This window comes from Apodemus sylvaticus, chromosome 6 (genome assembly GCF_947179515.1).
Source record: "Apodemus sylvaticus chromosome 6, mApoSyl1.1, whole genome shotgun sequence".
Lineage (NCBI taxonomy): Eukaryota > Metazoa > Chordata > Mammalia > Rodentia > Muridae > Apodemus > Apodemus sylvaticus.
In genome coordinates, this window is record NC_067477.1 from 73,070,931 (window position 1) to 73,096,733 (window position 25,803).

The window sequence follows — 25,803 nt, forward strand, 5'->3', positions numbered from 1 at the left end:
AGTTATGAACCTGGTGTCTAGAAGCAGAGGCTTAAGTGTCAGTTGTAATGCCTGGCTTATTGTAAGCTCTTGCAAAATGGAGATAATTACAATATTGTAAAGTAGTTAGGGAAGGGAGCTTTCAACTATTATATACTGTGAAAACTAGTATCACTCCATATACTGATGAGAAATGAAAGAAATGGCTTTATCTGGGTTCATTTAGGGAATCAGTAATTTTGCTGGGATTACCTCTATGAGAAAAAGACTCGAAGGCAGCTACAAAACCAAAGTGATGATACCTCAGTGCAGGTTACTACCCACAAAAGCTGCATGACAAGAGCTACCTGGATGACTTAAAATGATCTATACCATTAATGATCCTTCTTTTCTTAGCAACTGTTTATGGCATATACAATTTCTGGTAAAGTTCCTTATGCATCATGTGATTGTCATGATCTGCTCCTCCATCTACAACTTATATTTCAATTAAGAAAATGGCTGTCCCAAATAATGCTAGATTCATTTTTTTCCCTGGGCTCACAGGGTTACTTTGCTGATTTAGCTTTCTGATTTATTTGTTCTTTTTTTTTTTTTTTACCAGTTCATAAAATAGACTTTCTCTTTATAAAATTCATTGTGTTTCTTTACTTTATCCTGAGAGAGATGACAAAATTTTTCTCCTGTATTGATGATCACAATTAAATGATGAAATATGTTCTCAGATGAGTTTTATCACTCAAAGCTCACCAAGTCTATTCAATTTCTTGAATTCCTCTCACATACTTTATAAAGTTCCTCCCTCTCTTTACACTGTTATGTCTGATCTACTGACTCTGTTTTTATACTGTATTTCTTACTTATCTTTTAACAAAATAAAATACAATAAGATAAAACAAAAACCATCATATCAAATTTGGACAAGACAAACTAACAGAAGGAAAAGAGCCCCAAGAGCATTAGAGTCAGAAACCCACTCATTCACACATTCAGGGGTCCCATAAAAATACTAAACTCAAAGTTATCATATGTATGCACAGGACCTGATAGAGACTGCTCCCCCAGTCACTGTGAGTTTATATGAGTTTTGCTCAGCTGATTTAGAGGGCATTACTGTCCTGGAGCCTTCCATCCTCCTTAATATTACACTCTTTTCATCTCTTCTATGGAGTTCCTTGAGCTCTAATGGGAGGGATTTAATGGAGACATGTCATCAAGGGTTGCATATTTTAATGTCTCTTTCCTTCCATAATATCTGGCTGTGGATCTCTGTGTTTGATCCTATATACTGCAGGAGAAAGCTTTGATGGTGACTGAATAAGGAACAGATCTATGAGTATAGTAGAATATCATTAAGAGTTATTTTTTTATTACTTTAAACACAAACCAGCAACCATAACAACAAAAACAAACAGTAATATTCACTGTTAGCCTAGGCCTCTGGACTATCTGGTTTCAGGGTATTTGTCACCCACACAATTTTGGGTATGTGTTACATCTAATAAAGTTGGTCTTATGTCTTTCAGACATTGGTTGGTTACTTCCCCAAGTTTTGTGGCATGATTACCCTAGCATTTTTCTTGTAGGCAGAACAGATTGTAGACTAAAGGTTTTGTGTCTGGTTTGTGTTCACATTTCTTTTTTGGTAGCCTGCCCAGTTCCTTTTCTGCACCAAGGACACTAGATGATGGGGCAAAGGTTCCATGTAGCTCAACAGCTCAATGTTCAATGGATTGGGGGAATGTTGTCTTCAGCAGTGGGCAGTTGCTGAGTGCTTGTGAAGATAAATCAATCATTGTAGGAACCACTGGGTTATTTGGGAATTTTCATGAGACCCTTTGCCCAAAAACTCAGTTGGATGAAATATAGTCCTGGCACTAGAAGCTTCATTTGATGACAAGAGATGATCAATAGTTCTTCTGTCTCTGTTTTTATTTGGAACTTCAGTAGGTTTGCCTTCATGTATTACAGGAAGTTTACACTGTACAAAGATTTTATAAAGCATTTCCAAAGCCCTTATTCTATCTGTCTCTCCCCACATTCCCTGCCTCTATCCCATCTCCCTGCCCCCTTTCCACCTGATCCATTCTTTCTCATCCCCTCCTAACCCTGGTTCCAGTCTATCCATAAAATCTATTCTATTTCTCCCTCACAAGTAGATCCACATGTCCTACTAGATTCTTCTTCTATGTCTACCTTCTCTGAGCCTACAGATTGTAAATTGGTTATCATTTATTTATTGATTAAAGCCATGTTTTTTGAGTTTCTAAGTCTGAATAATGTTGCTCTGGATTGTTTTTTTCCTATCTCCATCCATTTGCCTACAAATTTCATGATGCCATGTTTATAACAGCCGAGTAATACTTCAGTGTGTAAATGTACCACATTTTCTTTGTTCATTCTTTGTTGATGGGTATCCAATGTTATAAATAACAATGTTTCAGGATATTATGAATACAGCAATAATGAATATGATTGAGCAAATGTCCTTGTGGTAGGTTGAAGCATTCTTTTGGTATATGCCAAAGAATGGTGTAGCTGGATTTTGAGGTAGATCAATTCCCATGTTCCTGAGAAACTGCCACATATATTTTCATGGTGGCTGTAGACATTTGTACTCCCACCAGCAATGTATGAGTGTTCCCCTTAATCAATATCCACACCAGCACTCACTTGGGGATTTGATCTTAGTCATTCTGACAGGTGTGAGGTGAAATCTCTTAGTAGTTTTTATTTTCATTTTCCTGACAGATTAGGATGTTGAACATTTCTTTAAGTGTTATTCAACTATTTGAGTCTCCTTTATTGAGAATTCTGTTTAGATGTATACCCCTTAAATTTAATTGATTGGGTTTTCTTTATATCTAGTTTATTGAGTTCTTTCTGTATTTTGAATACTACTGACTCAGTGTTTAATTAGCTCTTAATCTAACACTCAGCCTAATCCCTTATACCTGATGGTTACAATTTTAACCACCTCCAGGACTTGTCAACATTTCCCTGGATCTCCATAATCAAACAGTATAAAATCTATGCTCCTTATCCTTCCTGCTTATTAAATATCTCTACCCCTAGTATTCTTTTTTTTAATTAAAGTATAAGTGTATTTTTCAAGCAAATCATTCTTTTCTTTTCTTTTTTTTTCTTACAGGCATCAACAGATAGGAGGGTTTGGTTTTAGTTTTGCAGTTCTGGCACAAGAAAAGCAGTTTTTAAAATAACATGGAAGTAAGTGAAACTGCTTAGTGTACAAAGAAGGTTGGTATCAGGAAACTCAAAAACCATGAATCAGCATTTGAAGGAGATGATAAGGAGAAGAAGGCAACAGGGGATATCAAGAAAACTTACCACAGCTGTAGGGCAGTAACTTTGGAAAATAATGACTTGAAAGCCAAAGAAAGAGAGTTCAAAAGGGGACTGGTTAATCATATGAATTTTCAGAGAGAGGAAGAAGAAAGATCTGTAAGTCAACTGAGAACTTAGATGGTTCCTGAGACAGTATCAGTATTGGGATGCCCACAGATACTTAGTTGTTGGTACTCAGAAGTAAGTGACATGTGAAGGTTGTTTGTTTGTTTTTTAAAAAAAGAAAATGTAAATTACATATGAAGCCAGTAACATTAAAGTAAAACAAACAACATCAACTTTTTTCCATACATCTTTTATCTAGAGTTTGCAAGTAGCCATTTAATTATAAAATCATTTAACACATGTGCAAAGCATCTCTTTCATAGGCTCTAGGCTTCTCTTTCTTTATCTCATTTAATATCACTGTGTTGAATCTGGTGAGACTCACTCATTAATGCAATGCATTCTCCATATAAAATTTGGTTATTATATAGAAACTTAATGGAAAATTCATCACTTTCAAATTTATGTTATCTTGAAATTACAAGAGGGCATAGGATATTATCTAAATCCTATATATTTGCATATTGGATTCAGAATCAAGTTGATTGTAATGTCATGTACCTGTAATCCTAGTACTTGGCAGGCTAAAGTAAGAGGATTGTATGATTGAGGCCAGTCAAGGCAACATACAAGACCCTCTCTCAAAAAACAAACAAAATATTGAGCAAAATTAGCCTGTATGAATGTTGCAGTATCAGTCATCTATCCCAAAGATATTTATGCTTAGGAATTCTTTCCTACTAGCATATAATTCAGATACCCCAGTATTTGTCTCCATGATTGACCAACACTACTGTATGCTGACTTTATATATAAATGAATAAATAATTAAGTATTAGTTGTTAGGCTCAACAGAATAAAAACGTAATCACTACTTTGAAATTACTATGCATATGAAATATTTTTTCTTATTTTTGTTTAGTAGCTTTACTGCTTTAAAAACAACATATCCAGTGATGTTCATTGTTATGTTCACCTGCATGCCATAGCTGGACTGACTATGCCTGGGTCTCTGTGAACCAAGCAAAGTGGTGTCACTTTCCAATCAATGAAGCAAAATGCATTGTCTCCATGTGCTGACTTTGCATGATGGAGCTCAGCCAGACAGACTGTCAGTAGTCTTCAGAGGATGCAGAAGGTTCGCTTAATCATGAAAAGGTCTTTGAGATTATATATGAATCTTCATATATAAATGAAGATGGGAGTAAGAGAGAGAGAAAAGCATTGAGGCTTTAAATCTGATCACTTGATTAAATTTAAATGGTAACAAGTATTGATTTTTCTAACAGAAAGCATATATTTAAAAATAATACTAACAAAAGACTTACTAAAGGTGACTGGATACCTGGATATCAATAGTGTCGTGTACCTGTTTGAACAAATTAAATACCTTGAACGACAGAAACGTAATCTTGATTATATATATATATATATATATATATATGCATTTCTTTATTACTTACAGTGAGGAGCTAAAAGATGAAATCTTCTGTGCTTGCTAGAAATTGAAGACAAGTTTTCCTATACATGCTAGATGGTCTATTGCCTCAAATCACTTTGATGGTAGATTGGTATAGACAAATGTGGAACCAAACTTCACATCATAATACCTCCCATTTATTTTTTACTGTCTGGGTTGTGCATAGAATATACTTAAGAATTCACCATTGTTTTTCATCCATGAGGGGAGATTCCTAAGAGTTTTATAATATCAAATTGATAGAAATCTTAATATTTAATGCCTAGAATTTCCTCTAAATATTTTTCAGAGATGCTGATAACTTTCCAAGTATACTACAGCTTTAGATTATTTTAATATTCAGATGAAATACTACTTTACATCCCTGCCCTTGCAGAAATCAATGAGAAGATGGAGATAAAAACTTTACTATACCAATTTTCCCTTCTCCATTTCTCGTTCCCACTCTTTCTTTCCATCACCTCCCTCTCACAGCACTGGGGAATGATCCCCAGTGCCTCAAATATTCTAGTCACCTTTATTGGCTCATCTTTATTTTTAAGCCAGTGTTGAACAAATCAAAAGTGCAGTAGCCATGATAGTTTTAGCTGAATAGGTTTTCTCCTTTTACTGTATCAGATTAATGCCTGCGAATGCTTGTCTGTGTCCAAACACTTTGCAAAATGTCCGATGGTACAGCCATGTACCCACGGCTGAGCTGAGAACCTGAAATCAGAGCATGGATCTTTTCAACACAACATAAAAACAGATATTTCTTTCTGTGGTATTAGATATAACAAAAACAGGAAAAAGGTTTTTTTCTGTATCAGGCAAATAAATTGATTGAATTATTTTAAATTCCACATTATTACATTCAAAAAGATATATGAAGAAGGAACCATTGAAAGAGAAAAAACCACAAGTTGATGTTAAATAACTTGCCAGGGTAATACAGGTGTGAGATAGACATTTTAAAGTGTATATTTCTATACATTTTAACATTCGATAACTCTCAATGAGACTTGTTTGTTTCAAAAAAAAAAAGTTTTTGGTGTCAAAAAACATTTTGAAGATTTTGGTAATAGCAACCAAGTATCCACAGAGTTCTTCATCCTCACATCAGACACTAAGTCTTGTGTGGGGGAAAAAAAAAAACTCTTTTCAGACAATCCTAGATACATATACTTCCTCTAGGGAAATTAAACACTAAGCCATAGAAATAGTGTGGAGTGATAGAAATGGTCAGGCTAAGTAAAGACATCTTGAGAACTCAACCATGAGGGAGGTATGCCCTGGGTAGATTCTGTGTGCTTCACTTTGGGTTAATTTGGGGAAATATAGGACAGCAAAGAAATAGTTAAGATGGGAAGGTTGTCGGGTCCTTTACTGGTGGACTTCTACTGTCCAGACTTCCTCTTTTCTTAGCTCTTTGTCTCGTCTTCAACATCATGTTCTCATCAATATAAATCAGGGAGAATTTTCACTCTGCTTTGCAGGTTTTTTTTCTTTCTAAATATAAAGCACCCTGATCTCCTTGGAAGAAAGGTGCTACAGGACGATCAGAGAGGGATTGACTAAAATTAGAAATATCAGCACATTCTCATTTTTTTCCCAATAGTTTGGAACTTTTGACAATGTACTATTTTAGTGTATCATGGGGTTTCACAGTGATTGTAAATTAAAGCTTTCCTTACATAGACTGAAATGTGCCTGACTTGGTAAATTCTCAACTTTCTGAGAACTCCATTTTAGGGAATCAATGTTAACTATGTTTAATTTTAACCTCAGTGGCTTAATGACTGAAATGAATACTGAAAATAAGAAATGTAAGAGTAAACAAGTAGATGAGGCCATGGCGCCTGGAGAGTCAAGGAGACCCTTCAACAACCAATTGTAACTAATCATTTTGTATCAGACCCAAGGAAACAGGCCAAACAGACAATCAGATGCTTTAATTCTCATCCTCCCCATGAACCTGGCTTTGAAGTACTAACTACAGACCTAGAGCTAACTGTTTTCTGTTCTTTCTTTTTATAGATGGATCCTGTAGAAATGTTTTTCAGCAAGTGTATATTTGGTTTTGTGTCTACTTAAAGTAACCCATTTTACTTAAAATTAGCAATACATTCTTTGACTTTTAAACTTCAAAATTGGCATTTGAAAACACAAAATTGTTTATTGGTCCTCTTTGCAGGATAAATAAATGTCTGTTCAGCACCATTAGTTTTAAACCCATGATTTAGAATTCTTTTAAATGTGCTAAAATTAACAAGACTTAACACTGTGGTACAGAAAATGACAATACGTAATAATAAGTCATGCTGAGAATTGGACATTTGACAGGATTTCCATTTTTAATCTGGCCTCTCAGTTTGGGTGATCCTTTCTTTGTGGCAACAGATCAGAAAATATTTGCTTGTCAATAAATGTAGGCAGTTGCTTCACCACGGCAGACCTGGGTAAGCTTGGAATTTAGAAGGTAATGCCAAGCCAGAAGAATAGCTGGAGAGAATATGGTTTGATTTTCTAAACCACCAAGTGATTTGGTAATTGTAGTTTATATTGGCAACCGAATTCAAGATGTCACAGTTTAGTACACAGTGAAGGTCAGTTATTACTTCATTATAATTATCCAAGGGCATCATTATACTATATTTGATTGAGTTTTTTTTAAAGAGCTTAAGAATTGTAAATGCCTCTCAGTCTGTATCATATATATATATATATATATATATATATATATATATATATATATATATATATAAAGGTAACTAAAATAAAATGATAAATTTAAATTGTATGTGCTATTCACAATATTTCATGTTAAAGTAAGCTTTCATTAACTATGTATAAATTATCTTAAACAAGTTTGTGGGATAACACAATATAACTAATTATTTTATAGAAATAGCTTCCTAATTAGAAAATAAACTGTTTTTTAAAAACCATTGCAATTATAATAACATACCTACTCAGTCAATTAATGTAATAATTATAACTTAGACTTTCTATTACTTAATGCTGAACCACTTAAAGTCACTCCTCAAGTGATAAAAATATGTATCTTCATTAAAATCTTTTTAAACTTGAAAAAATGACATAAGGTGGATCTCTTTATAGCATTATTGTGCTGTATGAGAACCTTATTTTAATGGAAAAGGGGTTATATAATTAACTATTCTCATTGATCTGCATTGGTTTATTATCACCACACTGTGAATGAAAAGATCTAGGATGTTTCAAGGTAGGGAATGCTCACAATTTTAATCTTAAACAACAATGTGAAAAATATTTACCAATCTGTAAGGATGATCTTGATTGTAACTTGATCAGACTTGAAGATATAGGAGATTAGTAAATGTTCCTGTGGGTTTGTCTGAGACTTTTATGTCCAGGAATGATTAACTAAAGAGGAACAACTCCGAATGTGATAGGGGTGGCTCCTAAATAAAATTAGAAAGGAAGATAGGAAAAAGGCAGCAGATACAGATATGTTCTGTTCTTATCTCTCTGATGGTAGTCACCATTAGAGCTGCTCTGCCCTGCCCAGTTCTCCCTGCTGGAATGAACCATGACTTTCATTTTCATCCTGTAGGTTGGATTTTTTAGCTACTTAGTCACAGAAACAAATAGCTAAATAACATAAGACAATTATTACTCAGAAGAGAGCCAAGATGGTTCCAAACAGGTAGTTTGGAAGTTTTCAAAACTGTTTTGAGAGATGGTTGAATAATGCTCAGACTGATCAATAAATGACTCAGACAGGAACAGTGATATTATATTTTGTCAAAACCAACTGTCGGCCCTAAGAATTTATAGAAGGTTCAATTTAAAAGTGAGGTGCTAGTCAAATGGACTGAAGAAATTTCAAGACACCCCACCCTGTGCCAGTAGTTTGGCATCTCTTTTTTGTCAAGTTTATAGTGAGACTTAGGTAAGAAGTCAGAGCAGAAAATCTTGAACTCTTTGCAGTTTTCCAAGAAAATAAATACATGTAAGGGTTGGGGCTGAGGAAAGTGTAATGATGGCTAAGATGATTAGAGCAAGTTAAAAGAAGGCAAGTGCTTAGCAGTGTGGCTATGAGAGTGATGTCTTAATGGTCTCTCAGGATATAGCCAGACCTGTCCTTTGATTTAAAACAAGAAGGTAAGGGTTTTACCTTATGTGGAAAAAACTGCTTTGAGAAGAGATCTTTGGGATTCCTTGTCCACACAGCATCCTCTAGGCAAGTGTTTGCCCATGTTCATCCATCCAAGCATTGAAATTTTCTATAGCTGTGGTTCAGAGGTCTTGCCACTGCTTAACCTGGAGACATCTATGCAATGGTGGCGTTTCAGGCCTGAAAATGCAAGAGAGATGAGGTTGTATAGGCTTCCATCTAGATTTCAAAGAAAGTAGAAATCTAGAGTCCCAGCAATGAGGCACAGAGGCAGATTCTGCAGGCATCCCTGGGAAGATGAGCTGGGAAACAATGAAGCAGAAGTTGAAGATGCAATAAAACCTTCAAGAAGATGAAGATGCCAGGAATCTGGAAGCTATGCTGATAATGGCACAGGCAATGAGAATCTGTTTAGAAAAAGATTCATGTGAGTTACAATGGACCAAAAGGAGACGTCTGCCTCAGACCTCTAAGGCTGAAATCCCACCAGAATATGCCTTTATGCTACCATTAAGATATGATTTTATGTGTTTTATCTATCATAATTCTTGTATCTATACCCCCATTCCTCATTTTTAGGAGAATGTTAACTATGCAGTACCAAGAATATGTGTCTCCTCTCCCTTTTTTGCACATAACCTCACTGCTTAAAAGTCTGCCTTGAATTACAGAAAACTTGAACTTTGCAATAATGTTAGCATTGTTAAGACTTTGGGGATTCTTGAAGCTGGAATCCGTGTGTTTTTTGTTGTTACATAGATCTGTGTGGACCAGATGCTTGGGAGTTAACGTGAACTTCTGATGGTTAATTATACTGTCAGTTTTTTGGTTTGAGAAAGGACTGAAATATTTTCAAAGCACACTTCTATTTGTGTAACTGAGGAAGAAAACTCCATCCTTATTGTGGGTGTATGCATTTCTTAGCCTGGAATAGATGTTCTCAACATTTGATGCTTTGGGGGATTGAATGACCATTTCATAGAGGTTGTCAAACACAATTCATAATAGTAGCAAAATTATAGTTATGAAGTGACAAGTAATTTTATGAGTGGGAGTCACCACAATATGAGGAACTGTATTAAACTCTTAGAAAGGTTTAAGAAGGTTGAGGACCATTGGTCTGGAGACATTGATAAAACAAGTTGTCAAGGAGACATTGCTGCTTTCTCCCTGTTTCCTCTTTGCTCTTGGGTGAGCTATACTGCTCTGCCAAGTCCTTCCTACAATCATTGATTAAAATGTCTGAAACTGTAAACTAAAATAAATAACTTTTCCTCTAAGTTGTTCATTTGGATATTTAGTTATACTGACTAATATAATTATTTCATACATAGTTCTAGTCATTGGCAAAACCAACTAGCAGCAGAAGGATTGTAGCACAGCATTTATAAATGCCAACTTGCCTGCATTCAAATCCTGTCTCATGCTACCATCATTTGATTGGCATGTCTGCTTGGTAGCTTTTTGGCAACTTGAGACAAGCTAAAGCCATCTGGGTAGAGGAGAATATAATTGAAGCATTGCCTCTATTGCATTACCTGTGTTTAAGTCTGTAGGACATTTTCTTGATTAATAACTGATGTAGGAGTGACCTGCTGTCATGAGCAGTGACATATCTAAGCAGGTGGTGTCGAGTATATAGCAAAGCAAACTAAACAAACCAAGGATAGAAGTCTAATATGTCATATTCATCCATGGTCTCTGAATCTAGTCCTGATTCTAGGTTCCATTCTTGAGCTGCATACCCAGTTTCCTTCTATGATGGAGAGTAAGCCGTAATATGAGATAAACTCTTTCCCCTTTGAGTTGCTCTTGGTCGTGGTCTTTTTAACAGAGATAAAAAGCAAATGTAAATACTATTTTTGCAATACTGGATTGAATCTTGATATATTCACAGTGGGAAGGCAAAATGTCTGAACTGTCTCATTTCAGAAACAATTAATACTGAAGAAGAAGGAGGAGGAGAAGGAGGAGGAGGACACGAAGAAGGAGGAGGAGGAAGAGGAGGAGGAGGAGAGGAGGAGAGAGAAGAAGAAGAAGAAGAAGAAGAAGAAGAAGAAGAAGAAGAAGAAGAAGAAGAAGAAGAAGAAGAAGAAGAAGAAGAAGAAGAAGAAGAAGAAGAAGAAACAGCAGTCAGGTTTCATTGCAAGACTCTGTCTCAAAAATAAAAAGGAAATCCACAAACAATAAAACATTTTTAATTTTTAAAAATTATTTTTACCATTGTAAATGTTATATTTAGACATTAATAGCAAATATAAAATGCTGAAATGGTTAGAAGAAAACATAGAAGTGTATTACAAAGTTTAGTTGAAGGAAAAAGATTTCTGACTAGAACACAACTTACTCAAGAATCAAGGCCAATAAGACAAGTGGAACTTCCCAAACTGAAAAGTTTCTGTACAACAAATAAAATGGTCACCAAAATGAAAAGAAAGCCCACAGGAGAGGCATATTGACAGAAAGAGATGCAGGCAGAACAAAACACAATGACAATGTTTGAAACAGCCATAGGAATTGTGGTGGTTTGAATATGCTTGGGCCCAGGGAATGGCACTATTAGGAGACATAGCCTTGTTGGAAGAGGTGTGTCACTGTGGGGATGGGCTTTGACATTCTCTTCATAGCAGCATGAAACATAGTCTTCTCCATTTTCCCTTTGGAAAATCCAGAGAACTCACAGCTACTCCAGCATCATATCTGCCTAGATGCTACCATGCTTTTAGCTATGATGATAGTGGACTGATCCTCTGAACCTGCAAGACTGGCCCAACTAAATGTTGTCCTTATAAGAGTTGCCTTGGCAATGGTGTTTCTTCACAGCAATAGAGTTTAATCTAAGACAGGTATTTATGTTAATTTATGCTTATTTAAACTTTCATATAATAAGAACTTAAAGTGTTTGATGATGGAATGAGAGAAGATAAAAGTCTTTCTGCAATGTAAAGGCTATGAACCACAATGACCAGTGTGGCAAGATAACCTCAAGAGGGAAATAGTAGAACTTGCATTTCCTGGATAACCAGCAGGTATCTAATTGGAAATAAACTTTGCTTAATGTAAGGAATTCTTGCCTGGTGTTCTTAACTTAGCCACTGTTAGCTGATGAGATCATGGACCTTGTAAGAGATCTAGTTACTTCTACCTTTATAGACTAGTATAATTCCCAACTATATCCTTACTACCTATCCTTATTTTCACAGAAACATATAGTACTACCACTACTCCTTAATGAAGATGTTTTTGTGGCAGATTGCAGACAATTACAGAAATCTACCACTGAACAAAATAGAAATAACACCTGACTGTGGGTTCCCCGTCCCTCTTTTATACTTCTACAAGACAACACTTATACACAAGTATGCAGGAAAAATATGGAAAAGACAACAGAAACCATGTAAGAACCAAGGGACCAGGGAGTCTGCTACAAGATGTTGTCTTGCATATCTGATAGGGAAATGCACCCCTAAAATCTGAACAATATGGCCAAAAAAGATCACAAGTGATCATCCATAACTATACATACATATGAGCAGGATCAAGAGGTCGTCATTGTCCTTTTAAAGATAAAATCCCAAATGTTTGATTTTAACAAATGAGGATTCAGGAGCCAGACTCTGGTAAAAAGCCTTCTAGCCCAGAAATGCAGAGAAAGCACCCAGCTGACCTTCCTCCTCTACTAAGTTCCCAGAACAAAATAAAATAGTTTGCCTTTTCCATACTGTCTTCAAAACCCTTCCAACAGAATGTTCCTCCTTTCTACTTCTGTGAGTACTCTTCTACTTTCTACTTTACTGTGAGTCTCTCTATCCATCCTCCTGACTTATTCACACACTGTTTCTTCCCATGTTCATCCCCTATCAACTGATTGCTTGCTCTCCCTCTTTACCTATAGTTGACCTTATTCAATCTTGTTCATAATAAACAGAAATCTCTTGGATTAAAATGTATTCTAGGGATAAGCCACACCATGACTAGAAAAAGGATTTTCCAGTATACAGTCTCAGGGTTCACAGTGAGGTCAAAACCCTAAAACAGTCATGAAGTTGAGGTGAAGTAGTTGGGAAATATGGGAGGAGTTGAATGTGGAGTGTGTGGGGTAGAAATTGTATAAACACTCATATAAAATTGAAAAATAGGAAATAAAAATAACCACAAAAATCTTAAAAATTATTCATTAATACCCCCTCCAAAACAAAGATAAACATCTTTTCAGTCAGTCCTGGTTGGTTAAGAATTTCTCCAGTTCTTAGCTTTGTGTTTCTTGATATTGTCTTATTACTTGAAACAACCAGAACTTGATTTTCTTATTTGGAAAATGGTCAATATAGTAGATTTCATGTTTTTCATACATTGCTAATTGTATTTTATTTAATTCCTCATCTTCTTAAAATATGTTATTGGGCCAGCTAGATGGATCACTAAGCCAACAAAGATAACATATTGGCAGAGACCTAGCACAAACCCATGAAGGCTCATCGACAGACGAATCAGCTGGCTGTGCTCTCCTGTTGGCTTTGACTACTCTGATTCTTACAATTTCCTTTCCTGAGCTCCTAGGGGAGGAAACCTTAAGAATACCTCCAATTTTGGCTCTCTCAGCCTAAAGATTCACTGTGGGGTATCTGCTACCATTAACTGCTAGTGTAAACCTCTCTGAAGATGATTGAGCTAGGCACAGATCTATGAGTGCAACAGAATACCATTAGGAGTCATTGACATTTTGTTTCCCAGTCAGGTTTGCTTCTACCTTTGGTCTCTGGACTGTCCAGTCACCAGTTCCTGGCAGAGGCTCTCTGTCTCTGTCTCTGTCTCTCGCTCTCTCTCTCTCTCTCTCTCTCTCTCTCTCTCTCTCTCTCACACACACACACACACACACACACACACACACACACACACAAAGCTTGGGTCTCAAATCAGTCATTGGTTAATCACTCCCATGAGTTCTTTGCTACCATTGTCCCCCCACAACTTGTCGGTAGGACAGATTGTGGGTGGAGGGTTTTGTGGCTGGGTGGGTGTCTTAGTCACATCAGATTTGATATTTCTCCTTTGCTAGAAGTCCTTTGTAAGGTCACCCTTGTAGATTTAAGAGTTTACACTGCACAAATTTTCTACATTCCATCCTAAATTATCTCCAATTCCAGGCATTTCTCCGAAGTTCATACTTTCTTTCTCCATTCCTCTTCCCCAACATCATCCCTCCCATCCCCCAACTGCCCCAATCCACCCAAAATTTTTATTTCATTTTTTTCTCCCCAAGGAGATTCATGCATTCCTGTCTAGATCCCTCTCTGTTGCTTAGCCTTTCTGGGTCTGTGGATTATAGCAAGATATCATTTATGTTACAGCTAATATTCATGGATAAGTGAGTACATACCATGTTCATCTTTCTGCGTCTGATTTACCTCACACAGGGTGATTTTTGTTTCTGGTTGTATCCATAATTCTGCAAATCTCACCATGTCACTTTTTTAAACTATTGGGTAACTTTAAAATAGTTAAAATTTTCAAATATTATTCAAATGTCTTAAGTTTTATGAAAATCATTCCAGGATATTGTTAACCACTCTAAAAAGGATATGGGAATGTGAGTAAATTGTATTTGTTTATCATACTCACAGTCTTTAAGTTGGATATATCACACATAACATGTAATGAATCTGTTATGCCAAATATAGCATTTACTTAATCAGAACAATTTGTTTCATACATTTTGAGAAAATAAATTTTAATATTTTGTAAAGTCAAAACAGAGTGATTCTATATTTAATATATATATATATATATATACACTTGTCAGTACATATTTGTGTGAATATGATTTCACTTATGTTTATGTCTATTTATCATTAATTTGTTGTAGAATTCTTGCAACTAAAGTAGGAAAAATGGCTCTAAAAAGAAAGACCTAGTTTTTATTGGAATGTAGTGACAGGTGTATCTCACAAAGTGTAATTCCATGACAATATTATCTACATGATGAAGACTTTTAAAGCACTTCCCTATAGTTACATTTTTTTATTTTCTATATTCTTTGTTTACATTCCGAATGATTTCCACTTTCCTGGTTCCCCCTCCCAATATGTCCCATAAGCCCTCTTCTCTCCACCCCTTCTCCAATCATGCCCCCCCTTTTCTCTGTCCTGGTACTCCCCCATAAAAATGCAGGATCAAGCCTTTCCAGGATCTGGGCCCTCTCCTTCCTTTTCATGGGACTCATTTGATATGCTAATTGTGTCGAGTATTCAGAGCTTCTGGGCTAATTAATATCCACTTATCAGTGATTGCATTCCATGTGTATTCTTTTGTGATTGGGTTACCTCACTTAGTATATATTTTCCAGTTCCAACCCTTTGCCTTAAAATTTTATGAATTGATTGTTTTTAATTACTGAGTAGTATTCCATTGTGTAAATATACCACATTTTCTGTATCCATTCCTCCATACAACTTCAGCAAATTGGTTGGTTACAAAATCAACTCAAGCAAATCAGTTGCCTTCCTATACTCAAAGGATAAGCAGGCTGAGAAAGAAGTAAGGGAAATGACATCCTTCACAATAGCCACAAACAATATAAAGTATCTTGGTGTGACTCTAACCAAATAAATAAAAGATCTATATGAGAAGAATTTCAGGTCTCTGAAGAAGGAAATCGAAGAAGATCAGAAAATGGAAAAATCAGAGTCTGGCCTTGCAGAAGATCCAGTCCTGGGGCCTCTGGTAGGAGCCTTCCAGTCTCCGCTTTGGGATCCCAAACAGCCTGGGCCACGGCTTCCCATCTCCAGGCCGTGCAAGAGGACAGCTGTGCAACGGGAGGCTGGCTGGGAGGAAGCAGCATGCTCTGGTGAGTCTGGCCCTGTAGAGCAGAGGAGCAGTCCTTAGGCCTCTGATGGGAGGCTTCCAGTCTATGCTTTGGGATTGGGAACACCTTGGGCCACAGCACCCAGTCTCCAGGCACTACAGGAGGCCAGCTGTGCACCCAGAGGCTGTCAGGGAGGAGGCAGCATGCTCTGGTAAGTCCGGCCCTGAAGAGCAGAGGGTCCAGTCCTGAGGCCTCAGGTGGGAGACCTCTGGTCTCCACCTCTTGATCTGGAAGAGCTTGGGCCACAGCACCCCATCTACAGGCAGTGCAGGAGGCCAGCTGTGCAAACAGAGGCCAACTGGGAAAAGGCAGCTTGCACTGGTGAGTCCAGCATTGACTATAAGACGAACTAACACCAGTGAGAACTAGATGGCAAAAGGCAAACACAGGAACATTACTAACAGAAATCAAGGCAATATGGCAGCATCTGAACCCAATTCTCCATTAACAACATATCCTGGATCTTCCAACACACCAGAAAAAGAAGATTTGGATTTAAAATCACTGGTCATGATGCTGTAACAGGAACACATGAAGGACACAAAGAAAACCCTTAAAGAAATTCAGGAAAAAATGGATCAAAAGTTAGAAGCCCTTACAAGGGAAACACAAAGATTATTAAAAGAAATTCAGGAGAATACAGAAGCCAATAAGGAGGAAATGCAAAAATCACTTAAAGAAATACAGGAGAACTTTGGTCAACAGGCTGAGGTCATGAGAGAGAAAACACAAAAATCTCTTGAAGAATTACAGGAAAACACAAACAATCAAGTGAAGGAGCTAAGCAAAACCATCCAGGATCTAAAATCAGAAGTAGAAACAACTAAGAAATCTCAAAGGGAAACAACTTTGGAGATAGAAAACCTTGGGAAGAAATCAGGGGCCATAGATGCAAATATCAACAACAGAATACAAAAGATAGAAGAAAGAATCTAAGATGCTGAAGATACCATAGAAACCATGGACTCAACAGTTAAAGAAAATGCAAAATGCAAAAACCTTGAAAACCAAAACATCCAGGAAATCCAATACACAATGAGAAGATCAAACCTAAGTATTATAGGCATTGATGAGAGTGAAGATTTACAACTTAAAAGGCCAGCAAATATCTTCAATAAAATTATGGAAGAAAACTTCCCTAACCTAAAGAGAGAGATGCCCATGAACATACAAGAAGCCTACAGAACTCCAAACAGACTGGACCAGAACAGAACTACCTCCCATCACATAATAATCAAAACCCCAAATGTACTAAACAAAGAAAGAATATTAAAGGCAGTAAGAGAAAAAGGCCAAGTAACATATAAAGGAAGACCTATCAGAATCACACCAGACTTCTCACCTGAGACTATAAAAGCTAGAAGATCCTGGGCAGAGCTCATGCAGACTCTAAGAGAACACAAATGCCAGCCAAAACTACTATACCCAGCAAAAACTCTCAATCACCATAGATGGAGAAATTAAGATATTCCATGACAAACCCAAGTTTACCCTATATCTTTCCACAAACCCAGCCCTACAGAGGATAATAGGAGGAAAACACCAATACAAGGAGGGAAACTTCACCCTTGAAAAAGCAAGATAGTAACCTTCTTTCATCAAACCCAAAAGAAGATAACAAATCAAATTTTAAAAAATAACATCAAAAATGACAGGAAGTAATAATCACTGTTCCTTAATATCTCTTAACATCAATGGGCTCAATTACCCAATAAAAAGGCATAGACTAACAGACTGGATATGTAAACAGGACCCTACATTTTACTGCATACAGGAAACACACCTCAGTGTCAAAGACAAACACTACCTTAGAGTAAAAGGCTGGAAGACAATTTTACCATCAAATGGTCTCAGGAAACAAGCTGGAGTAGCCATTCTAATATCATATAAAATTGACTTTCAGCCCAAAGTCATCAAAAGAGACTCTGAGAGACACTTCTTGATGGTCAAAGGAAAAATACACCAAGAAGAACTCTCAATCCTGAACATCTATGCTCCAAATGCAAGGGCACCCTCATTCATAAAATAAACTTTGCTAAAGCTCAACGCACACATTGCACCTAACACAATAATTGTGGGTGACTTCCACACTGCACTTTCCTCAATGGACTGATCAGGAAAACAGAAAGTGAACATGGACACAGTGAAACAAATTTAAGCTTTGGACCAATTAGATTTACCAGATATATATAGAACATTTTAACCTAAAGCAAAAGAATATACGTTTTTCTCAACACCTCATTTTACCGTCTCCAAAATCAACCATATAATTGGTCACAATACAGACTGCAACAAATATAAAAAGATCAAAATAATCCCATGCCTCTTGTCAGATCACTTTGGTGTAAATATGGTCTTCAATAACAGCAAAACAACAGAAAGCTCACATTCATGTGGAAAATGAACAATATTTTACTTGATACCTTGGTCAAGGAAGAAAGAAAGAAAGAAATCAAAGTCTTTTTAGAATTTAATGAAAATGAAGACACAACATACCCAAATCTATGGGACACAATGAAAGCAGTGCTAAGAGGAAAAGTCATAGCCCCTTTTGGAGTGCCTCCAAAAAGAAAATGGAGAGAACATATACTAGCAGCTTAACGAAACACCTGAAAGCCCTGGAACAAAAAGAAGCTATTTCATCCAGGAGGAGTAGAAGGCAGGAAATCATCAAACTCATGGTTTAAATCAATCAAGAAGAAACAGAGAACCATACAAAGAATCAACAAAACCAGGATCTGGTTCTTTGAGAAAATCAACAAGATAGGTAAACCCTTAGCCAGACTAACCAAAGGGCACAAAGACAGTATCCAGATTAACAAAATTAGAAATGAAAAGGGAGATATAACAACAGAAACTGAGGAAATTCAAAAATTCATTAGATCCTACTACAAAAGCCTATACTCAACACAATTGGAGAATCTGGAGGAAATGGACAGATTCCTAGAAAGATATCAGACACCAAAACTAAATCAGGATCAAATAGATCATCTAAGCAGTCCCATAACCCCCAAAGAAATAAAGGGGTCATAGAAAGTCTCCCAATGAAAAAAAAAAAGCACGGGACCAGATGGCTTCAGTGCAGAATTCTATCAGACCTTCATAGAAGACCTAAAACCAATACTCTTCAAAGTATTCCACGAAATAGAAACAGAAGAAACACTACCCAATTCGTTCTATGAAGCCACAATTATGCTGATACCAAAACCACACAAAGATCCACAAAGAAAGACAACATCAGGCCAATTTCCCTTATGAATATCGATGCACAAATACTTAATAAAATTCTTGCCAACAGAATCCAAGAACACATCAAAACGATCATCCACCATGATCTAGTAGGCTTCATCCAAGCGATGCAAGGATGGTTCAATATAAGGAAATCCATCAATTCAATCCACTACATAAACAAACACAAAGAAAAAAAAACCCACATGGTCATTTAATTGGATGCTGAAAAAGCATTTGACAAAATTCAGCATCCTTTCATGCTAAAAGTCTTGGAAAGAACTGGAATTCAAGGCCCATACTTAAACATAGTTAAGGTAATATACAGCAAACTGGTAGTCAACATCAAACTAAATGGAGAGAAACTTGAAGCAATCCCACTAAAATCAGGGCCTAGACAAGGCTGTCCTCTCTCTCCATATCTTTTCAATATAGTACTTGAAGTTATAGCTAGAGCAATTAGACAACATAAGGAGGCCAAAAGGATACAAATTGAAAAGGAAGAAGTAAAATTATCACTATTTTTAGATGACATGATAATCTACTTAAGTGACTGGAAAACCTCCACCAGAGATCTTCTACAGCTGATAAACAACTTCAGCAAAGTGGCTGGTTATAAAATCAACTCAAGCAAATCAGTTGCCTTCCTATACTCAAAGGATAAGCAGGCTGAGAAAGAAGTTAGGGAAATGACACCCTTCACAATAGCCACAAACAATATAAAGTATCTTGGTGTGACTCTAACCAAACAAGTGAAAGATCTATATGACAAGAACGTCAGGTCTCTGAAGAAGGAAATCAAAGAAGACCTCAGAAACTGGAAAAATCTCCCATGCTCGTGGATCAGCAGGATTAATACGGTTAAAATGGCCATCTTGCTAAAAGAAATCTACAGATTCAACACAATCCCCATCAAATTCCCAACTCAGTTCTTCAAAGAGTTATAAAAAGCAACTCTGAAATTCATCTGGAATAACAAAAAACCCAGGATAGCTAAAACTATTCTCAACAGTAAAAGAACTTCTGGGAGAATCAGTATCCCAGACGTCAAGCAATACTACAAAGCAATGGTGTTAAAAACTGCATGGTATTGGCACAGTGACAGGCAAGTGGACCAGTGGAATAATATTGAAGACCCAGAAACAAATACACACACCTATGGTCACTTGATCTTTGACAAAGGAGCTGAAAACATCCAGTGGAAAAAAGATAGCCTTTTCAACAAATGGTGCTGGCTCAAATTGGAGGTCAGCATATAGTTACAATTTTATTGGTTGAGTGGATTGGACATTTTCTTCTCTGGCTCTTTTTGCTTCTTTACAGCACCGCAGTGAGGAATCCTGGAATTGCTTTCATACACAGAGCATTCTACAATAATAAGGACATTCAGAATCCCTCAACGGAAGAATAGATGCAAAAAATGTGGTATATATACACAATGGAGTACTATTCAGCCATTAGAAACAATGAATTCATGAAATTCTTAGACAAATGGATGAAGCTGGAGAACATCATACTAAGTGAGGTAACCCAGTATCAAAAGATCAATCATGGTATGTACTCACTAATAAGTGGATATTAGCCTAGAAAATTGGAATACCCAAAACATAATCCACACATCAAATGAGGTACAAGAAAAACAGAAGAGTGGTCCCTGTTTCTGGAAAGACTCAGGGTAGCAATATAGGGCAAAACCAAAACAGGGAAGTGTGAAGGGGTGGATGGGAGAACCAGGGGAGGGAAGGGGGCTTATGTGACTTTCGGGGGGAGTGGGGGACAAGAAAAGGGGAAGTCATTTGAAATGTAAATAAAAAAATATATCAAATAAAACAAACAAACAAACAAACAAAAGGATGTAGGCAGTGACTGCCACAGGCTTGTATACATTTGATTTGTTTGATTCGCCCTTGTGCACATAGCCTAAAGTTATTTTATATTAATTTTTCTGCCTTTGAACATAGTATACAAAACACACAATCTTTTTAAGCATTTTGCGCATAAAATGGATGTATGAGAAAATAAAAAGAAAGAAACATTCAACATCCTTAGTCATCAGATTTGATCAGCAAATCAAAACAGTCCTGAAATTTTACCTCACACTAGTCAGAATGGCTAAAATCAAAAACTCAGACGGCAGTATATGCTGGCAGGGATGTGGAGAAAGAGGAATACTCTTCTATTGTAAGTTGCATTGCAAGCTGGTACAACCACTCTGGAAATCAATCTGGTGGTTCATCAGAAAATTTGACATGGTATTACCTGAGGACCCAGGTATACCACTCCTGGGCATATACCCAAAAGATTCTCCAACATATAACAAGACTCCACTATGTTCATAGCAGCCTTATTTAAAATAGTCAAAAGCTGGAAAGAACTCAGATTCCTTTAAGAGAGAAATGGATACAGAAATGTGGTACATTTACACAATGGAGTACTACTCAGCTATTAAAACCAATGAATTCATGAAATTCTTAGGCAAATGAATGCAACTAGAAAATATCTTCCGCAGTGAGGTAACTCAATTACAAAAGACCACACATGGTATGCACTCACTGATAAGGGGATATTAGCCCAAAAGTTTGGAATACCCAAGATACAATTCACAGACCACATGAAGTTCAAGAAGAAGAAAGACCAAAGTGGGCGCTTTGGTCCTTCTTAGAAAAAGGAACAAAATACTCATGAAGCAAATACAGAGATGAAGTATGGAGCAGAGACGGAAGAAAAGGCAAAGACTGACCCACCTGAGGATCCATCCCATATACTGACATCAAACCCAGACACTATTGTGGATGCCAAGGAATGCATGCTGACAGGAGCCGTTTATAGCTGTCTCCTGAGAGTCTCTGCCAGAGCCTGAGAAATACAGAGGTGGATACTCACAGCCAATCATTGGTCTGAGCACGGAGTTCCCAATAGGGTAACCAATGGAGGAGTTAGTGAAAGGACCGAAGGAGCTGAAAGGGTTTGCAACCCCATAGAAAGAATAATAATATCATCCAACCAGACCCTCAGTTGCCAGGGACTAAACCACTAACCAATAAGTACACAGGGAGGGGCCCATGGCTCCAGCCACATACGTAGCAGAGAATGCCCTTGTTGGACATCAATGAGAAGAGAGGCCCTTGGTCCTGTGAAGGCTCAGTTTTGCAGTAGAGAGGAATTCCAGGGTAGGGAGGCAAGAGTGGGTGGGTGATGGAACACCCTCACAGAAGTATGGGGATGGGGGATGAGATAGGGGATTTCTGGGGGGGGGACTGTGAAAGGGAATGACATTTGAAATGTAAATAAAGAAAATATCCAATGAAAAATAAAAAAATGAGAACTTTGTACAATTTTTGTAGCACTTTGTTACATGTGTAATACATGTGTAATCAGAAATCCACAAAAGACAGTCTTCTTTTAAATATAACATTCATTGGTTTTGAAAGTTAATTCAATTTTTCTTTGGACACAGTTTAACTTGCCTTTCAGGACATTGAATCAATTTCAGGGCATCTTCAACAATTCAAATTTCAATCCCCTTTGAAATACCACATTTTTAAAAATCTCCTTAGCATTTCATGTTCCCTTTAAAGTTCTCAGTTATACTAAACATTCTAGGTGATAAGGACCATTCTGCTGACATTTATACAGATGTTATCACTGTGGATTCTACAACTACACTGCTACTTACTGGTTAAAAGGTTAAGACTTTTATTTCTGTTTAACACCAGACACTTTTTATAATGTTTGGCCGTTTATCTCAGCTTTGCAAGCATCCGCACACATGTGTCCTAGTATCAGAATTCCCTCAGGGAAATGCCTGGATTTCAAAGGAAACTGTACACTACACTACATGTTTTGTTTTTTGTTTTTTTTTTTTAATTTGGCAACATACTGATTTCTAGAATCCCTGAATATGTATCAGTTACAACATGTGTGACTATGGAGAACATTTGTAGTGCCTCCAGGGTGGTTGTCAATATGGATATCAAACAGTTTCTTATACTATCCAACATTAGAAAATATGGACCCAAGTACAAGGTCACATCCAAAGGAAGGTCTAGGCCATAGTCAGCAGTGTGGAGAAAGATCTGAACATTTACTTTTTTGTTGTTGCTTTAGTTGGTTAGGTTATTACTCTATTAAGAGATAGGGTCTCCCTTTGTAGCCCTTTCTTTTATATATATATATATACTCTACTCACAATGTAGAGTTCATAGGCAACAGAGATTCACTTCCTTCTACCTTCAATTCAATTCTAAATGACCCTGATGGCTATCCTAGACCTAGATGAATATATCCAGAAAAACTATCCACCATTTTTAAAGAAGAAAGAAAAACTTTCTAGGCTGTAAAAAGCCTAAAAATTTATAACCCACAAATAAAACCTAATGAAAATGTAGAAAGTAGTATTTAAAGTTGAATAGAAGATTGAGAATACCAAAGAGACTCCAAAAAGAAGAAGAAGAAGAAGAAGAAGAAGAAGAAGAAGAAGAAGAAGAAGAAGAAGAAGAAGAAGAAAAAAACAAATAAGAAGCCATAATTACTAACACACAAGTACTACTGAGATTCAAACAACACAAAATCAACCCAAGGATTACAATAGACTCCCATGTTAATAACAATTTTAAATGACAATGAAATCTACACATTCTACTCAAAAGCACATAAAAGACTCTCTAAATTACATCACATCCCAGGACAAATATCTTACAAATTCATAATGATTGGAATAAATTAATGTGGTCTACACAACCATAGTGCAATGATACATAAAACTGATAGCAAACAAATCTTAAGTAAATGTTTAAATTCATGGAGATTAACCAATTCTTTAGAGAAAGATGAATATGTGAAATAAAAGAAAACAAAATCTTCAGAATTAAAAAATGAATGTAAAGCACAATAAAACTTCTTGGACATATTTAAATCAGTTCTATAAGGGACAGAAATGCATAGCTCTAAGTGCTTGCATTAAAAAAAACAGAATAAAGCACAAATAAATTATGTAATGATGTACCTCAAAATTTGAAAGAATGAGAACAAACAAAATCTAAACCCAGCCAACAGTTATGAAAAAATAAAATTCCAAGCAGATTTTAATGAATCATATAAAAGGATACAAAGAATCAATGAATCTAGGAGTGGTTCTTTGAAAGATAAATAAGACTCTCAGACTCTTGACCTAACTAATAGAAAGAAACAAAGAGACTATTTCATGTTAACACAATCATAAATGAACAAGAAACATTACCATATACATCTAAGAAAATCAGAATATTGAAAAGAAATACTTTTGCAGCCTGTACTTCATTGAGTTGGAAAATCTAAAAGAAGTGGTTTTCTAGATTCATCTAAACTACCAAAATTAAACCAAGACAAAAATCAACAACCTAAACAGACACATAAAAAATGAAGAGATTGAAATAGAATAAAAAGCCTTCTAAGTAGAAAATTCCATGGCCAGATGGATTCACAGCTGAATTCTCCCAGACTTTTAAATAATATCTACAACCAATCCTTCATACATTTTTTAAACAATAGAAACAAAACGAATATCTACAGCCAACGCTTCATAAACTTTCCAAAACTCCTACAATGCCAGTATCTTTCTAATACCAAAATTACATAAAGACAAAACAAAACAGAACAAAACAAAAAAACTACTGGCCAGTATCCCTGATGAATGTACATTCAAAAATGCTCAATCAAATACTTGCAAACACAATTCAGATATACAAAAATATTATTCATTATGATCAAATTGGTGTTATCCCTTGAAATGTGAGGATGGTTCAACATATGCAAATCAAAAATATGCATACACACATCATTAAAGACTAAATCCCATAAACATCACATTATCTTCAGAGAAAAACCTTGGACAAAATCCAACATGACTTCATGGTAAAGGTGCTAGAGAATACAGGAAAAATACTTCAAATAATAAAAGGTATGTATAAGAAACCCACAGCCAGTATAATCCTAAACAGAGAATAAATTTGAAGCAGTCCCAATAAAGTTGAGACTATCACGAGGCTTTCTATCCCAAATCTTTTTAAATACTGTGCTTAAAGAACTACCTAAAACAATAGTCAAGAGAAAGAAACTAAAGGAATATTAATAGAGAAAGTCAAACTGTCCCTCTTTTAAGATGAGATGATTCTATACATTACACAGCCCCAAAATTCTATCAGAAAACTTTTAGAAACAATAAACAATGGGACAGAAGACAAAGTTAACTTGTACAAATCAGTAGCTCTTCTATACACTAACAATATATATATATACAGAGAAAGATACCATGAACAAAACCAAAAAAGAAAGAAAAACACACAATTAAAACAACAACAACAACAACAACAACAACAACAACAACAAAATACCACCAAGCTAATGTCACATAATCTTAAGCAAGGAAACAAATATCTCTATATTATAAACTTTATACCTGTGAAGATAAAGATAAAGACACTGAAAATGGAAAGATGTTCCATGCTAGCGATTGGTAGAATTATCAAGAAAATGACCCTTCGTGTTTTTTTATTCGATATATTTTTTATTTACATTTCAAATGATTTCCCCTTTTCTGGCTCCAGAAGATATTTATAGAATGAATGCAATGCTGATCAAAATCACCACCTCATTCTTCAACAAACTAAAACAACAACAACAACAACAACAACTCTAGCCTAAATTTCATACATATCTGTAAAA